Here is a 19,220-nt window from a genome sequence, read left to right as displayed (position 1 = left end):
CCACGTGTCCCTGAGACAGGCTGGCATGGGATGCAAATGACAATAGTTGTTTGCTATCCTTGCCTTTGTTTTAATTAGGAACAACAATTTGTTATCATGGCTTGACATTTGCTCCCACTCAGGAATAAATTGTTTCCTCAAATGATACGCTGAGATTACAACGGGTTTTGCGTGTTTGTATTGGTTTTAGTAGCTCATAACAAACCATGAAATTCATTACTCTTGCCACAAGCACCCATGAGATATGCCAACCAGGGTGTGATTTATACAGAGCTCGACTCACTGAAATTAAAAGGTTTTAGTGTTGCCTGCAAGAACTCAAAGATTCAAAATTTTATACAGCTCAGTTACAAAAAGTCTCGGGTTCAACCTATTCCATTGTTTTATCTGCCTAAGGAGCCTGAGCATTAAAGTCAGGGTAAAAACAATTCACTAGATATTAATTAAGTGTAAAATTTGAACAGTCTTTTTAGCGATAAGCCTTCCGGCCTGCAAGTTACTTCATTATCTTCTTTAACCGCTTAGATGCTATGTACAGGAAGGTACTTACCAGCAAAACTTCTCCGCTACGAGATAATTCGGCAACAACGCTGAAAGAAATCACTGGAAACAGCCCGTGCCTCGGCATCCTTAGCAGAAAAGGCCTGTCAGTCATCTCCCAGCCCCGTTCCTCAATGCCACGTCAAGCCTCGTACATCAAGCACAATACACAAATCGCCAGCCCCATCAAGACCATTAGAGCTGCTCAGCCCGTCACGGAAAGGTCAGGCTGGCGCTGGCGGCGCGGGATCAATCACAGCCCTCATCAAAGGCGGCCACGGCCGAGCCCGCGAGAGCGCGCAGCTGGAAACTCCAATCCCCCCCTTTTCTAAGCTGTCATCTTCTAAACCGTTTTCCCTTATTGTAAAACACGGCCCAGCTTTTATCTTATCGCAATCTACAGGGAAAGGCAACTAAACCAGCTGCCGAACAAGCTGGGGAGAGCAGGACTCCAAGGGAGGGATTACGACCATATCAGCCTGGGTTGAGCAGGGACGTGGCCCTAACTCCAGCGCAGCTCCCTGGGAGGCTGTGGGGTCCCAGCCCTCCTCGCTGCCCCTTGAGATGTGCACAAGCAGCACACAGCCCTTGCTCCAACCACCCTTGTGCTGCTAAGCCTGGACTTCCAGATGGCGCGTCCCAAGCAGGAGGTGTCCTTGGAGCATCCCTCCACGCCTTGTCCCCACTTGCCCTATATAACAGACTGGAGAAAGGTCAAAGCCACCTTGCAAGGAGGCGCCGGCTGATGCCACGATGGCAACAACGAGGCACAGAGTGCAGATGTCCCCAGCCAGGGGACAGCACGAGTGCCCTACACTCGTGCAGGAGCATTAGGAAGACACAAACATCACCGTGCCGGGGTCCCCAAATGGGAGCCTGGGGTGCAGAGCTTGAGGGCACTACCAGCACTGGCTCACCAGGGCAGTAAAACTCAACCACTCGCATTTGACGTGGAGACGAGAGCAATATTGACTGCTATTGCTCCCACCAGCCAGTACTTGCTAAGCGGGCTGAAAACCACAGGCCATTTCTTCCCTTCTTTTTATTTTTTTCCTACCAAACCCTGCTGCATGCAGCATTATCTTCAAAGGGTAAAGCAAACATGTTTGCTAAACATTAGCAGACTAAATACATCAGCCCTTTAGAACCAATTATTGCTGTTAGAGATTTAGTGAGCCTCATTGTTTCGTGGCTCAGAAAGCATTTTCCAGGCTGCTTTGGAGCAGGCTGTTCTTCAAAGCCAGTAACCCCCCGACTCGCCCCCCAAATAGAAACCAGGTGGGCATCCAGAGGAGCCATGGTTTCTTTTTGTTGAGATTTAACTTGCATTGTCTCCTTGCAACAAAAGAACAGCTGCAATTTTGGGGGTCAGGGCGCTCGAGTCCAAAACTGGGGATCAAAACCCTTTGCTCCGCTGTCACACAGGAGGCAGAGCCAGCCACATCTTCTGGCAGAAGCTGTGCCACGTCTCACCCTTCTGTGCCCTTATTTCAGGGTAAATCAGCTAATCCCCAACATCCCTCCCACGTGCCAAACAGGATTATTCCCCCGCAGCAGCACAGGGAAGCAGAGGGGGAGGGCAGCTGGGCTCCCCGTGGAAGGAAACACTCAAAGATGAGCAACCACGGATGGCCAAGCAGACAGATGGGGGAAGGAAAAGGGGAGCTCACGGTACCGGTGAGACTGTTGTAATTAGTGTAATAAGCAGCAATCACAGCTCAACAGCTGCCTTCCCCTTGCTGAGCGTCTGCTCCACGCACCAGCACAAACCCACGGCCAAGGAGGATGCTGACACTCGCTGTACTCTGAATATCACCACTTTGAGGAAGTTTTCACTTGATTAAGTTTTTTTTTCCAGGTGAAATTCCGAGGGAAGCAGCCTTCCTGCTCTCCCAGCCCCTGCCCACCTGAGCAAGCAGCACCCCGTGTTACAGCAGGGTCACGACACCAGGCTCGGTTTTGGCATTGACTGACTTCGCATGGGGCTTACAACAAGACCTCATCGCCCCTGAGCTGAGACCAACCTTTCTGAAGCCCAAGGAGCCTCAGAGAGGAACCATGCTACAGAAAACAGCAAACCATGGCAAATCATTTACTACAGTTCTGCCACCAGCCTTGCCTCCGACCAGTTTTAGGGGCTTGCTGGACTGCAAACGCAGCGAGCACAGGCACGGCCAAGACACTTGTGTGACAGCTATGGGTCCCAAAGGGCAAAATATGTCATGACTTAGATGCAGGCTGCTTCTGAGTCCCTGGGCACACTGTGAACACATCCCCAGGGAGATCTGCTCCTTCTTGCTTCCTTCTGCCAGCCCTTTGTCTACAGGGATGGACAATGGGAGCTGTCAGATGCTTGGGCCCTAATGGATATTTTGGCAGGAGTTAAGCATGGAGCTCTCACTGATTTTTAGTGGGTGTTTGGCACCGATGAAGTGCCTAATGTGAAGATGTTCGGAGGTGTGAGCTCTAAACTCTTTATGTGAGGGTCTGTTTCCCACACTGTGGCTCCTACAGTGCTTCAGAAAATGAGCGCGCTGAGAAAACAAATAATGACAAGCTCGGAAAGCAGAAAATGTTTACACCAAGGAAATTTAACCCCTCCTTTAAACAAGCTCCAGACCAGGCTGGGCAGGAGAGCCGAGGACTAATTGCAAACAGGCGGCGAACTGCTGGAACCAGCACGTCAACAAACACCATGCCGAAGGGTTAAAAAGCATGCAACACGAAGCCAGAACAAAGATTTCTTTAATTTCCCCGTGCAAAGAAACACGTTCGTATTTTCCCTGACAAGCGGCACGTCAAAGCAAAAAAAGAAGAGCAAAAGAGCCATTTCTTGTGACTTTGATCAGCCTCAGCTCCCCAAAAGCGCCGCAGGTCACCGCGTGTGCAAGGCGCAGCCACGAGCAGCCTCCCCGTTAATGAAGGCTAACGAGAAGCTCTGGCGGCAAGGTGAGCCCTGAGTTAATCAACGGTGGCTTACGCAGCGTGCGCCAACACCTCGGCTTATGCAGAGTGACAAAACACGACACAGCAGCAGCAGTGAGCGGTGCTCAGCGCTGCGTGCCGGCGGCGGCCGCGTCATTTTCCTGGTGGCTGCAGGGAGGGAGCAGGCTTGCTCCTCGTGCTCGGGGTGGGACGAGCCGTGCTGTCGGGAAGCAAAGAGCCCCACATGCTTGAGCCTTTCGGTTGCAGCTTTGCTGTAAGGCACCAGTGGAAATTGATGGGGCTTTCAAGTGCATAAATGGATGGTGGAGTCAGCCACAGTGAATCTAATTAGTTGAGATCAGCATTTATTTTATACAAGGGGCGTTCAGGTAAAGCAGGTATTTTCCCTTTATCTGTATACGTGCCTTTTACGCTTGGCAAATAGTCCACCAAACCCATCTCCTGATGCTCTGAAGCTTACACCAAGACACATTTGTCCTCCCATGCAGACAGCTACAGCTTTGCCCACGGGTGCAGCCTGGGCTGGGCACATCTCCTGGGGCAAGTGGTCTACAAGCCATCACCAACACAAGCCCGCATGTCTGAAGCCCACATCTGGCACATCTTTGCAACCAGTACAATCCAGAACAAGGTATCCCGAGACCTGACACAAGACCCTATTTCAAGGAAACGTTTAACCTGCCAGGTTGCTGATGTTTCAGCCCTCCCATCGCTGTGGGAAGTCAACGCCCCGTGCCGTGATCCTGAGGACACAACAGCCAGCAAACAAATGCAGCTCAAACACTCAAGTGGCTTCACTTGCAAAACCTAAGTGACGCTTCAGATTTATAGCACCAGAGTAATTTGATGCCTTCTAGCCTGTTAATGAATCAAGCCTTAATACCGTTTTATCATCAGATTTAATCTTCCCGGCACCATTTCACGCCCACGGATAGCGCACTCCCTGTCTTGGTACCTTGGCGGCTGTTGGACACAGCCCCCGAGCAGCAGCTGACTCCCAGCCCCACTGAGAACTCAATCTCGGCTAATCCCATCCCTTTAAAGCAACTCAGAGTTGAGCAATCTAAAAAGGAGACAAATGAAGTCACTTAGGCTTATCTCCCTAATTGCCTGCCTGTGAATCGGGAGGGCTGGTGTCAGCCACCTGCACTCACGCAGCATGGAGATGAATTAATGCCGGGCAGAGAAATCAGGCCTTAAATATTTACCGTGAGCATTTTCAAACCTGTGATTGGAAGTACTGAAACGCTAGCACTGCTGCAATGCCAGATCCAGCCGTGGCTGTGAGGAACACGGCCTCACCTCCCCTCTGCTCCTGCACCATGTCGGGGCCTCCTCCTGCCCTGCCCAGTGCCAGAGAGGTGGCAGTGTTAACGAACACTGCCCCATGAATATTTAATGCACATTTTCCTGCCGTCCTGCTGTGATAAATGGCCATCTCATTACGGATTACCTTTCCTTCATTTGTATCTCGGTGCAGAGTATCTGGAGTTGGAACTACGTACGGGCAACTGAACGGCTGGAGACATCAGCAGATAAACCAACACCAAGAGGGCAGAGCCCAAACACAAACTTCAGGGGAACGTGAAGAGAAACCCAGCCTGTTCAGAGCAAACATTTCATCTCTGTCACCTCCCGGGATGCACAGAGAAAGGCCGAGGGAACAAGACAGCACTGCATTTTCTTTTTAGTGCAGTTATTTGTCAGGTTTTATCATCCCTTGGCTTTTTCAATTGCACGTGGAGGTCCCAGCCCCAACGGGGGCATGCCACCCGTGCCACGTGGACGTGGCCATACCTACGTACCATGCCCACAGCTGGCTCTGCTCTGATACCTCCACCCAAAACCAGAGCTGGGCTGCTCTTTCCACATCTGAAACCTGGGAGCGTGTCCATGACTGGTGCCAGGTTATGCAAGCAAACCAGGAGGGACGTGGGGAGGGAATGGGGATTGCCCCACGCTCTCCTGAAGGAATCACCATCACTATCAGGTATTAATACACTTGCCACGCTCAGCTGGGGCACCCAAGATACAGCTGACCATGAGAACACACCACCACGTTTGCAGTTGCAGTCATAGCCATAACCATTTAGGAATCCAGATGTAAAAATACCATGGGGCCACGAATTCACACCATGAGGCTACAGATACAGAAGACCCAAGGGAATAAAGCTGGGGTATGTTGGAACTGTCGGTAATTCTTCCCAAATCCATAGTTTTGTTGGCACGGATGCCAGAATTTAACCAGAGGGCAAGCATTTAGCTCTGTTTTAGCTGGAGAGTCCCAGCTGATGTCTCTCCAACGTACACATGGAAGCAGCCTCGTTACTCAATCCATCTTTCAGCGAGTTCTGCATCAGGGGAGGTGTGAAGATAAGGCTAACGAGGGCAGCGTCATTAACACACAGCACAAAAGCAAGAACAAATAGGCTCATCTGAAGCAGGGGCTGCTGCTGCATGGGTCACAAGGAGCCTCCGAAGTGCCAGAGCTGAATCTCTCTACCCTGAGCGCGCAACAAGTGGTGGTGGGTGGGCAGCACTGGTGAAGAACTGGTACCAACTGGTGGGGCTGCACTCCCAGTGCTGAGCAGGGACGCTGGGTGGTCAGGGTAGTGCTGGGCTTGAGCTAGCATGTGGGAAACATAAAGGAGATAAAAGCTGCTTTCTGGCCTCCAGACCCAGCCCTGACCTTTGCAGGGAAGCAGAGGCTTCAGCCTCCCACCTCCTGAGCGCCCTGAGCTCACCAGGATGCTCGCCCTTGTGTCCTGGGATGTGAGCTTTCCCAGAGGAACGCTCACCCTCCCACACACAAAACACACCCCAAATCTCCACCGTCCTGCAAAGTGAGGAGCCTGTGACAACCCCACTATTTCAAATACTTGAAATATTTGAGCAGGTTTTGAGCGTGAGCCCATGCATTCGAGGAGACCACTTCTACACAGTGCTTTGTCTGCGTAGCCCTGCCGTCAGGAACAAACGCATATCCACACTCAGGTTTTAAATTCCCTGCTGCTGGGGGAGCAATGCCCCGAGGAGCACTGATGCCCATCTCTCAGTGCCACACCACTGAAGGCTGACATCATTTCTATAGCCAGCCTGAAACAGCCGGGTGGGTTTCTAGGTCGCTAGTCCTCATCTGTGCCTTCCCTCTATTGGAAAGCCCACCAAAGGACCCCAGCACAATGGGTTTGGCAGGGGGGGAGCCCAGCAAACTGCCCCCCAGCCTAGGAGAGCTTCGCTTGGGCTCGCTTGTGCACCCAAGTGAGCTGGCAGCTGCCTTTTGGAGAGGAAAAAGACCTTTTGAAAGGGGAAAAAGAGAGAAGTGTTGTGTTTTTTTTTTTCCCCTTCTTCTTTCTCTGGGTGCACAAACAGACTCATTTAAGGTGTAAGTAGATCAAGTAGCTAATTAAGAAAATAACCGATAACTTAATCAAGATCATTAGGGGAATCAGCATGTTGCTGCCATTATTTAAATGGTACCAGAGCAAAAATGTGCCTGCACAACCAGAGCTTTAAAAAAAAAAAGAAAAACACCTCGGGGAGGCCGGCTCTGCCAAGAGCCAAGCACGGGGAGACTTCCACGTAACACTGCTCGCTTGTGTTACACCGAAAGCTGCACACCATCTGAGGCTGCTTCAGGAAAACGCTCAAATCTCCTGGTAATTTCCTGCAGACAGGACATTTAATCATCCCCCGGCCTCCACCGCAAAAAATCGCGAGTCAATGATTCACACTTCCAGAGGAATTCACCCCAAGAACAAGCGCAGTCTTCTGCTGCGGGACGCAGCCCCTGCCTCTCCCCGGTGGGGGGGAAGTGACTTTTTAACAGAAATACAGCCCGGCACGTCGGGCCCTGGGCATTCCTCTCCTTCGGCATCTTGTGCTGACTTTACTGCTCAGCAGGCTCCTCATGGGAAAGGCTCTGCACCTCCATGGGGACGTGGTGATGCACCGAACCGCTGGACATGCTGCACCCATCCTTACTGAATTTATTCCCACCGAGAATTTTTCCACTATGGCACACAAAACTAGAAACATACATTTTTCGCCACCCAAACTCACCCAATTCCTTCTCCCAGCCAGCGCCACGCTCCTGTGTTGTGCCACCCTGTTATTTTAAGGCTCGCTCCCCCCACCATGGGTGTTTGCGTTTGCTCAGCACCCTGCCTCTCCCTCTAATTACTCCACCAGTTGCACGGATAAAAACATCTGCTTCAAGAGAGCAGCACACAAATAATTTGCACGGCCTAAACAAACAGAGGATGTTGGTAAACAGCCCTGCAGCAGTCCAAATGCCGCAGCCCAGATCCAAATTCCTGCTCCTCCTTTGCAGGAATCCTTTTTTCTTCCCCAACCCAACACGTTGTTTGTCACTAACCGGCGGGGCTGTAAAACACAGCTTCCTCTCTGCTTAATTCCCAAAGTATTCGAAAGCAATTGAATCCAGCAAGTTTGATTAAGGGCTTAGAAGTCTTTGTTTCACTTAAAAGAAACCTTTGTTTTGCCTCAAAGAAATTGGACGTTTTCTCTGGAATTTACAATAACACAGGAAAAAAAAAAAAACACACATCCAAAAGTTAAAAATAACCCTTTCCCCTCTATTAAACACAGCTGCCAAAGGTTCAGGATTTGCATTTTGTCATGCCACACAAACCCTTGCAGCAGCTGAGAAGACACACACCACATTTGGAGACCAAGTGCTAAAGATAAGCCTCAGACTCCCGCAGGGTTTCGCACTTCGGATATTTTAAATGGGGTTAAAAAAATAAATAAATAAATAAAGGAGTGGCTCAGAAGCAGCGATGCAAAGCCCCGACTGTGTCACCTAAAAGCTTTACGGTGTCCGTGGGTTCAAATATGAGCATTGGGGTATTCCTGGTCCCAGCTCTGCCCTGGCACATTGAGGCCGTGCCTGGCAGTGAGCATTAAAAGCCATGGATAACGCAGCGCCGAGTGCTCGCGAAGGCAGGCAGAAACCTGAGCTGCAAAGAAAAATCATTTCCCAACGCAAACATTTGTACAGCATTAAAAGGGCTTATCCTTTCATATGCTATAAATCGAGCGTGATTACTTACCCGGGCTAAACGGGCACGCACTTCACACGCCGAAACCCCCCCGGGTGATGGGCAGGGGAAGGGGGGACGCTGGGCAGAGGTGAGGCGAGCGCCTTCGCGCCGGGACTGGGGCGCATCCTGCCGCGGTGCCCTGCCGGAGGCTGCCTGTGAGCCAGCAACTGGCTGAGGTCATCTGGGGAGTTAAAGCTCCCCGGCTGCCTCCCCAGCTCGCAGAGCGTGACGCCCACCGGAGTTTTAGCTTATTGGTGAAAATCGCAAGCCCTAATCCAATCCTGTCCCTTTACCCAAATTTAGCTCTCCACGGAGCCAACATCCCTTACGGTTTTGACTAGCGGTCTGAAAGCAAAGTTACCTCGCCCGGGTATAAATCACGTCAAGAGAAGCAATAAAAAGCCCACGCTCAATTTGCTTCACCTCTTTCTCCCCAAAGAGCTCCTCGTCTACCTACTTCGAGGGGACCACAGCCCCGCACGTGCCTCTGCAGAGCGCCAGCAGCCCAGCCTCTCCGCACGCATCACCTGAGCGCAAGTCAACAAGCCGAACACCGCCGTGCCAGGAAAAACAACATTTATCACAACGCCTAAGCAGACGCTGACACATCTGGGTCACGACCGCATCACGCACGGGGAAGGTTTACAGAAAGTGCACGGTTCCCGAAGTGGTACCGAATTTCACAAAGGGAACTGCTGAAACGTAAAGGGTTCGTGGCGAGTAACAGCCCGGCGGGCGCACACATATGGTTTTCCTTTCTGCCGCCTGGCGCAGACGCTAAGCACGGCACACAAAACCAAACCTCGGCTGCGGCGACAGCGCAGGGAAGCGGGGCCGAGCTGGGGGCTGCTGGAGGAGGCTCGGGGGCCACGGAGCTGCCCCCATGCACGGGGGCTTCCTCCTGCGGGCAGTGACCAGGGACCCTCGGCTCTTTTGCGAACAATGGGTGGCAGAGGATGAAAGGCACGCATGCAATCGTGGATTTCTGTGCTGTTACAGATGTGTGGAGCTGGAGGAACTCCAGGACGTGGGCCAGCGTTTGGGTAAGCTCCGAATGCGCTCACACAGCTACCTCCTAACGAGAGGAGCTGCCTGAGCTCCAGGCTGCAGGAGCCAGGTGCAGGCAAAGCTGCCCTGGCCATCACAGGGGTTAGGGCCTGAACGAGCTCTATTCATGGAAAGCAGAGCTTCCAGTAACTCGGATGCAGCACTTCCAAAGGGTATTCCCACTGTAAGCCTAGTAAGTCCCTTTGCATTAAAAAAAAAAATCCCCTTTGCAAGCTTCAAACGTGGAAATAATCAAGGCATGCATTAAAAAAAAAAAAAAAAAAAGTTATTTTGCACTTGGCAGCGCTAAGCTTGGAGCCATCCCCATCAGGAACGGGACCAGAGGAGCCTGGCAGCCGCAGGGAGGGCTTACGCTGGTTCTCCAGGAACAAAAGCAGCTCACACAGCCCAGGTTCACCACGTGAGAGCCTAATTAGAGACTGAAGCCCACACAGCAAACAGACAGACTACAGAGGAAATTGGAGTCTAATTTACATGGAGAACGATTACTTACTGCAACCAATTAGTGTCAAGCTGACTGACAGACTACCCAAAACAGGCTTTCCCTGCCCTGCCTTGTACTGCAAGCCTCAGCTTTCCTTGACACTTTATTTTCAGGAGGTGAGGGGCAGCACCTTGCCATGAGACACGAGCATCCCCCCAGCAAACACAGCATTGGAGCTGCCCAGGAGCCACTAGGCATGAGCCAGCAGCAGCAGAGAACAGAGCAATGTGCTCTCTTTCCTAGTCTTTAAATCCTTAAATCACATCCCAAGGGTCCCGACGAGAAATTCGTCATTCTGGGGCAGTGTTTCCCTTTTCATATCCTGCCTGCCTGCATCTGGAGCCTTCAATCCCTGCTGTGCAATCACACAGGGGACCTGGAGGTAAGGTTTGTGTCCATGCAGCAACACAGCTTGCAAAGTGCCCAGGTTGCAGTTTCTGGGTCCTGACCCACGTTGCTGGCCTCTTCTGCTGAAGACAATGGTATCACAGCAGTAAAAAGGCCTGGTGCTTTGTCATTCTCTACAAAGGAGGTAAAAAGACACCCTGTCTCCAGTAACAGGACTTCTTCCAGCTGCTAGCAGAGGAGCAGACATGGACAGAAAAGCTGCCTCCTGGCTCGCACAGCAGTGCCTGCAGCACCTGTGCCGGGGAGAGCATTGACCTTGCTCAGGGCAGTCTTCCTCAGCTGATAGCTGCCTTGGAAGACGAGGATTTCATGTTTACCAATGTACAAACTGCTTGCTCATACTGCAGAAAAGCTGTCCTTCCTCTGCACTGAATTAGTCCAAAAACTGGTAAACAGACTTAAAAAAAATAAACTGAAGTACACACACAGAATCAAACAAATGCTGTTTGCCTTCCATTCATTGTTAAAGAAAAAATGCCTCGTTCTGTCACTATCATTTTCCCCTTCCCAGAACACGAACAGGACTAATTGCCGTCCTTTGCTCCACGCCACAGACTGCACGTGCATTTTGAACGCCCAGATTACAACTTGCTGCATTGTCCTAAACAAACTTCTTCTAAGGACAGGCTCTAGGAGCAGCCTCTTCACTCTTCAGAGAGTCTTATTCATATTCAGGCACGCAGGGGCTGTATTTTTGTTATTTAACACAAGCTAATCAACCCGTCCTTTTAGATGCACCAATATAAAGCATATTTAAGGACTCTAAGGGTCTTTTGTACAGATAAGACACATTACTCTTTTCATCTCCGCAGGCTACACGGATATATGGTATCTTACAGGAAACTTCTGTAAAAAGCGAAGTGGGAGGAATCGCTTTGTGCAGTACCTGTTAGCTGCTTGTGTACCTGGGGACAGCCAGGACCTCAGGTGGCTCAGCACCAGCAGGGACACTGATTGCAGTTCACCTCAAGTCAAAGGCGATAAACCAATTTCCACCACAGGAGCACCGTCAGGAGAGGTGATGCCCGGCCACCTCACCTGCATCTCCTGGGGACAGCCACCACGAAGGCTGTGAGTTGTGGTGGCCCTGCTCCCCCTCGTTAAATCAAATCTACGCTAATTATCAAGTAGATGCAATGAAAATGCGCATGTGCTCACACTCCCCAGAATTAGGCTCTTAATCTTCTGTTTATAATCAAATTCACCTCCTTCACACCCTTTTTTTCCCCAGGAACTGACTCGCTGCCACTTTATCTGCAGCCCTGAGAACACCAGGCTGCTTCATTTTTGCTTTCCCCTCCGGTGCTACTCCCTGGATCAGCTCTTCAGGGACGGGGCTCTGCTGGCTGTAATTCCCATTAATTCCTGCTATGATTAACAGGTCAGCTCGCAGTCCTCTGATGACGGCGGGGTCCAGAAGTGCAACTCTATCAAAATTATCTCCGCATAAAAGACAATAATTAGAGGAGCGAATTCCACGCTGAGACTTTATCGGCTGCGCACTTGCTGCTCGCTTTTTGTGCTGCTGCTACTGGGTTTGGAGAGGGGCAGGCTGCAGTCTCCTCGCTCTATGGCAGGGGTGCAGGCACACAGCTTTCTGCAGCAGTGGGCGAGATGTTGATTACCAAAGGGTGGAGAAAATCACTCCAGGAGGCGGTAGGGGCAGGCAAGGAGAAATTAGAGAAATTTTCTGAGTGCATCCGCGCCGCTCCCATCAGCGCTCGTGGAAATTACGCCTGCTGATCAAGTAGGTGGCCTTCAGGAGGCTGCTCTGAAATTACAGGGCAGGGAGGGGATGAAAGGCGAGAAAAGGGAGGAAAAAGGTGCAAAACAAATTAACCCCCAATGAAGGCTGCAGAAATCGTTGCGGCTGCCTGGGAGCGGGGCACAGAGGAGCAGCTGCTCCCTGCGGGCATCCCCGCGCTGGTGGTCAGTGGGGAGATAAAAGGCGGCAAGACCAGTTGTAAAATACTTGTAAAAATGCTTATGGGCTCAGGCCCTTTGAAGCCACCTCGAGCTCTGCTAAATCGCTTGTTTTATTTGTGCTCTGCCCGGGATTTGCTTGGGTTTGCGCTAACCGTGTTTACGCTGAAGCACAGCATGTCCGAAGGCGGTGCGGATCTGAGCCCAGCTCCAGCCTCACCCCGTGCTCCGAGGGGGTGCTGAAGCAGCTGAAGTGCCAGGTGTGGGCAGCACCACGTCCTTCTGCCTCCCAGAGAACCTCAATTCATCTTTCCAGAGTAGCCTTTCACTGGAAGCCTCTGTAGACCACCCTTCCCTCTTCCTTCTGGCTTCTCCAGTAGGTGTAGGGGAAGGGAAGCCGAAAGCACCTTCACGCCACCTTCCTAGGCCTCTGAAAACGCAGCAGCAGAAGCCATCGCAGTAATAAAAAACAGAAGGAAAGGCGAGAACTTCGGTCACAATCCTGACCCTGCAACTCCTGACAAGGTGACAGGTTATTAAGAAATATCCATATTAATCCCAACTGCAAAGCGCTCCGTTCAGCCAATTAAACCGCCTGAATGGCTGAGCGCTCCCGCAGACCTTTGTGCTCCCCCTCCCCTTTTTTTTTTTAAATGCCCTCTTAGGGAAAGGAATGGCTTCTGCAGAGATGAGCTGCCCGGCTCCTTCCCGCCTCGCCATGTGCGTATAAAATGTTCTTGGCTGCTTTCAAACCCTGCACATTAATCTACGCAACAGAGCCTGTCTCTTCCAGCGTCTGAATGATTTCTCTTTGGGGCGGGTAGGACGGAGCTGTTCCACTTGGCATCACATCCCCTCCCTGCCCCCTCCTCGCCTCGCTTTTTATTTTTTGGTACCGCCAGAAGAGCTCACAAGACATCTCTCCGAGTGTGTGCGAAGCTGGAGAACATCCTGCTGTAGGAACACACAGATATATATATCTGTGAGACAGCTACGATGCCCAGGAACGAACCAGGAGATGAGGCTTTTAATGCATCACGTTATGGAGAATGCAGCCCCTCCCTTCCTGCAGCTTAGGACTTACTCCTTATTTCTCCCTCAGCCATTTCTTTGCCTGTGGCTGAACCCAGAGTGACAGGGAATGTTTCCTGAATTAAGGCTGCTGGAAATGAAATAGAGGAGAGGTTTATTTGTGGCCATCACCAGAATTCCTCCCCGCGCAACACAAGCCCCACGGTCCCATCTCAACTAGCCTCATACAGTGATAAACCCAAACATCCCCACCACACAAAGGGCTGTCCGGTACAAAGCCATGCCACTTTTTATTAACACCATGCTTGGGGCTGGGATTTTCACACCTGCTTACCCCAAATTTCTGCTCGTGAGGATCCCGGCTGCTCCTGTAGCTGCCAGTGAACCCCTCACTGGCTGCTTCACGGGGCCTTCAGGGGCAAGGATGGGAAGGATAAAAGTTGTCTAAGGACATTCAAGCTTTTCTGAGCAAGCACCATACAACCAGTCACTCCTGGAAGCCCAACCCAGCTCCTACAGCACATCTTGAACCTTGGAAACAGCCACAGGAACAGCGAGCACTTTCCTGTACTTCTAAATATCCCCAAATCCCCAGCCTCTGGCGCTCTCACAATAATTCAGCACACAGTTCTCAGCACTGCGACCCCATAAAACAAAATCCATATGGGGCCTGCCCCCGCCAGCCAGCCGATACCTGCCAGGAGCAGTAATCTTGGTGACACCAGATCTGTACAATAAAGAAGCCCGTTTCACCGGGGCAGGGTTTTCCTATAACTAAAATGGAAACAAAAATTGGCTCACGAAGACAAACGATGCCTGTGACAGTTTTTTTTGCTGCACTTGATTAAATACAGCACACAACAAAACCATTTCTCCTCCTCGAACGATAAACTCCATAGTCTAAAATTAAGCCCAGCAGGGTAAGATCCTGTACAGATTTCGAGATATTGCAAATTTCTTGGAAACCCTGACTGCACCGTGTACACACACTGCAAAATCACTCGAGAACCTCTGGCACCAAATATAAACACAGCAAAAGCTGAAAATCATGTAGGGTTTTTATCTCGATACAGCCCGTACCACTGAGTACAGCTGTGGTTTGCCAGTTCACAATAAACCACGCTTTGCTTTTGATCATTTTGGTGTGTAACTGTGGATGCGAACGTAAGATATTATCATAAAAAGAAAATGGGAAGGAAAAAGCACAATTAAAGAAGTGTGCCAACCCGAAACACGCTTTCCGAGGGGTATTTGTAGATATCAGAACTGCACCATTTCTCTTCAAGACAACCAATCCTTTTCATGAAAATATAATAAGCCCTAGAGAAATTCTGGTTGATCGTTATTAAATGGACAGCCCTCATGCATTTTTTCAGTAAAATAACTGAAGCTTGGCTTTAGCATAATCCTGCAGATTATTTACATCTTCTGCAGTTTTTTCCATGGCTGCTGAATAATCAGAGCTTCTTAGAAAACCTTTGTCAGAGAAACATAAATCCTTTTTCCCCCTTCTTTCCTTTCTCTTTTACCTGTTTTTCTGCACCCCTTCTCACACAGGAGCAGAAAGGAGGCCAAAAGTCCCCTGCAAGTAGGCCCAACAGATACCCCTTGCACCAGCTGTGAGCAGTCAGCATTCCCCACGCCATGGCACTGCCCAGTTTTTGGGGGCAATTCTCTTATTTCTCCTCAATACTCAGCTTCCAGAGCCGCCCCATTAAATGGGAGCTTGGGCTGCCTTTTAAATGCATTTTCTTCAAGAAAATGGGTTAAAAGATGGCAAAACTGTGCCTCTTCTGATGGCAATAAGAGGAGCTCCATCTCCTCTTCAAAGGAAGGGCCTTAAAACCCACTGGAAATGACTTGAATATTGGGTGCTTTGTGGGGGAATCTTGCAGGGATGCTTCAAAAGAAGCTCTTTGCTTTCTTCTTCAGGGTCTGTGTCATTTCCAGTCACACAAACTCCTTCCTTCCTTGCTTTTGCCAGCTACAACCATCCACCACAAACGGCTGTGCACAGAAAATGAAGACAATTAAATACTCTTAAACAGTAAGGGTTGCAATTGGCATGTTAATGAGATCTTTACGCTCCCTAATGTGCTTTCTAAAAATAAAATTACACCTAGGTATAATGCTCTCACGGCTTCGGCATGCCCAGGGAACTGTCTGAATGGAAATTCTCTAATAATTTGGTTGTGCAGTCTCGAAACCAGCCAGGCCCTGCCAACGCCCTGCAGATGCTCCATGCACCCTCAGAGCAACAAGGGCTCGGCTGCTGAGCAGGGTCCCAAATTTTGCCTCATCTCAGGTCAATTCGAAGCCAGGAGACATGGCACTTGGCCTGCTCAGAGCCTCAGAGCCAGGGGTCACCTCTTAGCACCACCAGGCCCAGGGCTCAGCCCCACGGCAGGGTCGGGACCCAGGTCTGCCCCCGCACGTGGGACATGCTCCTTGCCACCCCACGGGGACCTGGGGGGTCCCATCCTGAGCAGCAGTGGTTTGAATTACACAGCAGCCTGCTCTGCAGAAGGCTCGTTTGCAGTAATTAGAAGCATGATGTGGGCGCAGGGGGGGACTTCAAAGCACACCGGTAGCAGAAGTCTCAGAAAGAGTGGTCAACGAGCAAAAATTCGTAAGAGCCCTCAAGCGTCTCTAAAACCAGAATTATACAGAAATCTTTTTTAGGGAAAGCTGTCAGGTCACTGCAGAACCCGCTCCAAGGAAAGCTCGCGGTCTTTCTTCCTTTTTGTATCTTTTAACTCATGCAATTCGCACAGGCAGACACATGCTCTGCTTTTCCTCTGCCTGTCTCTAAAACCGAACACAAACAAGGGCTCGTGTATACTGAAGTCTGTAGGAAGCTTAACATTTACTTGGCTTTTGTGTAAACACTTACGTGAATTACACAAGTTTCAGCCAAGAGGCTCGGCACCCCATCGTGCAGAGCCATATAATTCATTACAATTAAAAGCAGAGAGTGAGGCAATCAGGCTCGCCTGACAGTGTGCTGTTATGGATTTGCTCTTCCAAATGGCTTCCAATTTGTCTCCGCAGCAGCTCAGCCTCTCCAGGAAAAACCTCCCAGAGCATCCCTTCCAGCCCCATCCTGCACCACCATCCATCCCCTCTGGGAGCTGGGTGGGGTGGGGTGGTTGCACCCAGCTGCAGCTGACGGATGGGGAGGTAGGACCAAAGATGCTCAACCCAAAGATGCAAGGAAGGTGTGAGTCCTGCCCCCACGGAGGTGAAGGTGTCCCCACAAACGCGTTTAAATAACAAGAATCAACAAAAATGATGCAGAAAAACATGCATCACCCTCAACTGCCAGGCAGCGTGTATTCCCCAAGTCTCTGCCTTTCTGATTCAGTATTCATAAGATGCTAAGCTATTATTACACTACCCTACGGAAAGCACTGCGGCTTACGGTGCTGCAGACAAGTGGTGTTATCACTTGGTATTTCTTCTTTTGTTATTACAGTGAATCTTCCTACATCTCTGAAAATAATCCAATTATTGCTTACCACTGGTAAGGTCACTGCTGCTTTGAACAGAGATCTGGGTAATGCTCTGATTACTCTTAAGCAAATATTGCTAGGACTTGGGCAGAAATTTCAGAGAGATTGAAAATCCATTTTACTGGAAACCACAGATGGAAAAATATTCACACTCTAGAGGATATAAACAAAAAAAAAAGGCATCATTTCTCAGCTGTATTAGAAAAATATTGGTTTGTCTGAAATCAAGAGAATGGATATATTCAGCTATTAAAACAATATAATTTCTCATATCATATAACCGTCAGAATGAGGCAATCATTAAGTCTTTATTAAATGTTCCCATACAGCCTCCAAAGTGTATTGAACTACTTAAAGGCAACGCATGGAAAACAGCAGAGGGTTTGTATCACTTGTGGGAATAAAACTGCTCACAGAGAAAGGCAGATATCAAAGATCAATCTGTAATAAGGAAAAGGCAGTTAACATCCCTCATAGCAGACTCAGAGATTATTTTTCTGCATTGAGCCAACTAGATAAAAGAAAATTCACCTGAAACGCTTATGATGCCAAAGAAAAGGTGTCTATAATATGTCTTTTGGTGCAATTAATCATGGGTTCTACACTGTCAGACCATCTTTAGGTAACGACAAAAAAAAAGGGGGGAAAAAAATAGCCAACCCTTTTTTGCCTTAAGAAGGAATTAATCACGTTGTCACTGAAAGATGGTTTTTCTGCCATCACTTTTCTTGTACTGGCCAACTGATATGAGAAACAAAACCCTGCTAGCGCTTGCTGTCCTGCTGACAGAGAGGAAGGATGCTCAGAATTAACCCTCACGTCTCCTCCCCTCTGGGAAGGGGCACATCTCAGCGACTCCACCAGAAGACCCCAGAGCACAGGGGTGGCTCTGGACCGGGGGCAGAACAAGGACCGCCAAGGACTGCTGGGGTGCCTGACCCATGTGCAGCTTCTCTTTTCCTCTCTGCAGTGGCATCACTTGCTGTACAGTGATGTTTTGTGGCTCTATCCCACGGTTGGGATCTGTACCACGTCCTGGCTGAGCCCCCTGAAACGCCACCAAGGCCGGGGACGGTGAGCGGGCGCAGCACTGCTCCAGCTCTCCTAGGAAACCTGCTCCTCCTGCCTGACACAGGGACATCCCCAGGGACAGGAGACTGTGGGAAGCACGTCAGTGCCTTTGTCTCCTGCCTTCCTTCTAGGACCAAGAGGGGGAACCCAGCTGGGCCATGCGTGCACGGCAGGGGACCGCTGCTGGGGCATCCTCTGCAGGGGAGGATGCGCAGGGGACGTGGATGCACAGGAACACGCAGAGGCACAGGGACGCTCTCGCAGACACGCTTCAGCTGTTTTCTATTTTGAACAAATAGCATGAAGAGTACAAACACTATCTAGCAGCAGCTGCAGCGACACGGGGCTAAAGACTCGTATCTCGTGCGATCATTCCTACAAACAGATAAGTTGCCAACTAATCCTCCCTTCTCTGAGTAATAAACATATTTGCATTTTTTCGTGGCATAAGATCTGTTTTTTTGAAGAGAAAGAATCACAGAAGCAGCAGACAAATACTGAAAACTGAATATTTAACAAGTAAATTCTGTTTATGCCTTACGAAGAGCACCGGCTATTTTAAGCACCTTAGATTGTTAAGTGAAATATCAGGAAATACAGGAGAAAAAATACACAATGCTTTGTGCTCCGTTAACAGGACTAAAACCCAGCACACAGGAAAACACACGGGGATGGATCTATAAAACCTTCCAGCAGAATGACCTCCAGGTGAGAAGTGCATTAAGATAACTGTATTCAAGATTTCCGCGTCGTCCTGCACAGCTCCCTCCCAAAAAACAACCTGGGTGAAAGAGGCTGAAGTGATGGAGGGCACGAGGTAAAGGAAAAGGCACGCAGGGGTTGAGGAGAGGTCATGGCAAAATGACAAGCCACGTAGTGCCCATCGTTGTCTTGGCATGGCACAGCCTTGATTCTGCTAGGTTTCCCAAGGAAAAAAAATAAAATAAAAATCAAGTGGAACATCAAAAGTAAAGTTGGTTTTAGTAATTCCGGCTTACAAGCAGCACTTGGTAGCGCAGGCTGGGCACAAGGACTCACAAACCAATACCTGAACCAGAAGGACCCAGGGAGGCTCGTTACGCTCACGTTTGGGCTGCGGCTTTGAAGCAGAGCTGCTGAAAGGAAAGGGGCCTGGGGAGCCTGGCGCAAAAGGAAGCGGGCCGGGCGGAT

At 50.0% G+C, this 19,220-nt stretch overlaps 1 protein-coding gene across 2 annotated transcripts in view; it reads right to left on the bottom strand.

Annotated features, from left to right (window-relative positions):
• The window catches only part of PRICKLE2 (prickle planar cell polarity protein 2), a 97,245-nt gene that overhangs the window by 43,537 nt on the left and 34,488 nt on the right, over positions 1 to 19,220 (bottom strand). The window contains exon 1 of one of the 2 annotated variants that reach the window (XM_027467498.3): positions 8,562 to 8,755. The exons of the other annotated variant lie outside the window; for it this stretch is intronic. The gene's annotated coding sequence lies outside the window, so the exon portion shown is untranslated. Of the gene's footprint in view, positions 1 to 8,561; positions 8,756 to 19,220 lie in introns of those variants that run through there. 2 annotated transcript variants of the gene reach the window in all.

This window comes from Anas platyrhynchos, chromosome 13 (assembly GCF_047663525.1).
Source record: "Anas platyrhynchos isolate ZD024472 breed Pekin duck chromosome 13, IASCAAS_PekinDuck_T2T, whole genome shotgun sequence".
NCBI lineage: Eukaryota > Metazoa > Chordata > Aves > Anseriformes > Anatidae > Anas > Anas platyrhynchos.
Note: the sequence above shows the minus strand (reverse complement) of the source record. Positions and strands in the feature narration are given on the sequence as shown.